Raw genomic sequence first — 3,379 nt, 5'->3', positions numbered from 1 at the left:
TATTGCGGGGGAAAGGTAGGGTCACCACAAATCAATCATGTATGTTGCAGAAGGAAAGGGAAGGCAACTGTAAGCTGCTTTGAGACAGCTTTGGGTAGAGAAAAGCTGCATATAAGAACTTCTTCTTCTTCTAGATGAAACAGAGTAGATGTCCGCCGGCCTATATCTCATCTCTGTCTCACCATTGTTCTTCTTTGTGATACTTTACAAGGTAAACAGGATCATCTTGTTTTCTGAGTCACCTGGGTGATCATTCCTTATAAAATCATAAAAAGAAAGGAATCCAAGAGGTTAATATGGATAATATGGGAAGCTTATTATGTGAAACTGGAGAACAAGCGGTGAGTAAAACCATTATAAACCATTTTGGGAATTAAATGTGTGGAGGGGTCTACAATTAGCTACCAAAGTTTAAGGGTTGTCTCATCTCCTCTCCCCTGCTGGAAGCTGTATAAAAGCACCTGGAGCTCAGAAGATCCCAATCAACTTCTTCACCTGACTTCTTCTGAAGGCTCTTTGGACAACCAGGTAACTCTTATTGAATTTGTTCTCTATCCCAAGGGTTTCTTGATGGCCCTGGAAGGGTTTCTTGAACAGTTGGAGTTAGTTAATTTATTTTTCAAATTTATTTATGATATGGTCAAGTTGACCCATCCCTCCCTCCAAAAATGATCAAAGACAGGCCTGGAGGGGTCGGGAAGGGAAGGTGCCCCAGGTGGGTATGTAAAGAGCTCTGCTTCCCAACCATATTCTGGACAATTGTGCCACTACTCAGGTTTCTCAGAGCCTGGAAAAAGTGTCACGGTTTCTCAATGGGTAAGAAGTTGAGACACACTGCTCTAAAGTGTTGATATTACTTCTGAGAGGAAGGACTGAGGCTTTCTGCTTGCTATAAGATCATCTGGCTGGCCATTGCTTGAAATGCTAGGCTAGATGGGCCTCTAGAATGTTACTGTTGCATATAATTTGTAGGTGAAGAGGATGAAAGAATTTTAGGGCTCCAAAGAAGCACACCTGGCCTCAACCAGGGACAGGGCCTTTTCGTCCTGGCCCTGACCTGGTGGAATGAGTTCCCAGGTGAGCTGCTGACCCTGCAGGACCTTCCAGCATTTCACAGGGCCTACAAGATGGAGCTCTTCCACCAGGTCTGCAGTTGAGGCTGGGGCAGTGGGGGGAAGACACCCCCCCCCCAGTATCTAGCTATAACTTTTGGGCATCTTATCTCTCTTGCCTCCTCCCTCTGGAGGTAGTGATAGGAGTTGGGATGGGGGAGTTCCGCCATGTTGCTGGGCTGTCGGTTATTTTATCAGTATTTCTTGTCCATAGAGCCTCTTGTGGCGCAGAGTGGTAAGGCAGCAGACATGTTGTCTGAAGCTCTGCCCATGAGGCAGCCGGCTCAAGGTTGACTCAGCCTTCCATCCTTCCGAGGTCGGTCAAATGAGGACCCAGCTTGCTGGGGGCTAAACGGTCATGACTGGGGAAGGCACTGGCAAACCACCCAGTATTGAGTCAGCCATGAAAACGCTGGAGGGCGTCACCCCAAGGGTCAGACATGACCCGATGCTTGCACAGGGGATACCTTTACCTTTACCTATTTCTTGTCCATTTTAATGGGTTTTTAATGGGAGTTTTAACTGGACACCTGTAACCCGTCACGAGCCTGCTTGGGAGTAGTGGGTAACAAATTAAAGAATAAGAATAAGAATAAGAATAAGAATAAGAATAAGAAGGCTTATTCTCTACTGAGAATAACTGTTGTTAGGATTGCACCATTAGTCTATTGCAGGGGCCCCCAACTTATGGGCATCCTGATGCCCAGAAAGTGTATTTTTTTGAGAAAGTGGGTGTAGCCCTCTGAGGGCTTTTGTGCAGCAAGATTTCTGATTGGCCACCGGGGATTTAATTGGGGGGTTCAGATTTTTAAAAGCTTTGGTAAAAGGTAACTTGCAGTTATGTCCAATGCTACACATGTAAGACCACCTACGCTACAGGGCTATTTATTCCAGAAAAGGTTTGGTTTCAAGATCAATTTATGTCGGAGGGAAATGAAAGATCTACAGAGTGCATGATCGGGCAAAATATAAAGAGTGTCCTGCAGGGGGCGTCAGAGGAGATACGTATTTAGCATAGTGAGAGCAGGAGCTTCCTGATGTTGTATGGAAATGGTCATGAAGCTAGTTGATCCGAGGATTGTCTGGCAGCCAGGCAAGGCACGTTCAGAGGTGGTTTGGCATTCCCTGCCTGCAGATCATGACCCCTAGTGTTCCTTGGAGGAACGACCACCGAAATCTGTGAAGGTCTCCCATAAAATTGTCAGCAAGGGCCAGCCCTGCTTAGCCGACCAGCTTAGTCCTATCAAAGCTTAGAGCCCTTAAATGTGGCCAGAAAGCACAAAGGTATCTTTGTGGGCTTCAGAACCAAATATCTGCCTGGTACTGAGGGAATACAGGAAAGTGCTAGGCCTCTCTTGACGGACCTCCAGAATCTTCAGAAAGCAACAAAAGCCAAATTACAATTTGTTTTGATGATCTCCGTGATGTCTCTTTCAGGTCTCCTTCACGTCCCGACAATGGCCTGCTGTAGAACCTCGTGTGGTACCGGCTGTGGTACCGGCTGTGGTACTCACTGGGGTTCCGACTGCGGTACCGGCTATGGCGGAGGATACGGAGCCCACGATGGTTCGGTTTTCGTGGATAGTGGCTATGCAAAGGTTGTGACTGCCAAACCCGGGAGCAGCACCATGATATTGCCCGGGTCGCGCCTCATCCCCCATTGCGACCTTCAAGTGGATTGCCGCAGTGTGTGTTTTCCCGACTGCTGCATGCCATGCGGTTGCCGGCCTTGCGGAGGCTGTCACGGGGAAAACGGTCCGGGTGTGGAGATACGTGCCTGCCACCCGTCCTATAGCATGGTGATCCCGGCGGGCTTTCTGTGCAGCACTGCCCACTGTGCAAATGTCGATACCTCCTGCTTTGACCCATGCTGTAACTAAAGCACCGATCCCGGCTGAGCTCCAACGGACTGTCCCTGAATGACAGACGAAGAACTAGGGAACCAATTCTGCACTAGTTCTGCTGAATTTTTTTCCGGGGGTTCAATAGGTTTAGAAGGGGTTATCTTCCTTTAGGATTCGCGTTTTCCATGATACCAACTGGCTTTGCTTTTCTCTTATGCCCCATTACGCCAACAGACCCTTGTCACATGTCTTCTTAGCGACTCGACATACCTTGTAAATACATCACGTGCTGCTAGTGGAATGTTCTATTCTCCAAAGGTGGGAAGGTGTGGTTGTGACATGGTTGTGGCATCACGTTTTTTCTTTTTCCTCTCTGCAGTTGTAAACATTGTTTCTCCTCTATCATTAAACAAGTTGCATTGA

At 47.6% G+C, this 3,379-nt stretch overlaps 1 long non-coding RNA gene across 1 annotated transcript; it reads left to right on the top strand.

Annotated features, from left to right (window-relative positions):
* The first annotated feature begins 420 nt into the window (after positions 1 to 420).
* On the top strand, positions 421 to 3,379 carry LOC143830664 (uncharacterized). Its single transcript, XR_013228568.1, has 2 exons — positions 421 to 528; positions 2,550 to 3,379. It is a non-coding gene; the product is annotated as an uncharacterized LOC143830664 (long non-coding RNA).

The sequence above is a fragment of the Paroedura picta genome, chromosome 1 (assembly GCF_049243985.1).
Source record: "Paroedura picta isolate Pp20150507F chromosome 1, Ppicta_v3.0, whole genome shotgun sequence".
Classification (NCBI taxonomy): Eukaryota; Metazoa; Chordata; class Lepidosauria; order Squamata; family Gekkonidae; genus Paroedura; species Paroedura picta.
This window is presented reverse-complemented; position numbering and strand designations above follow the sequence as displayed.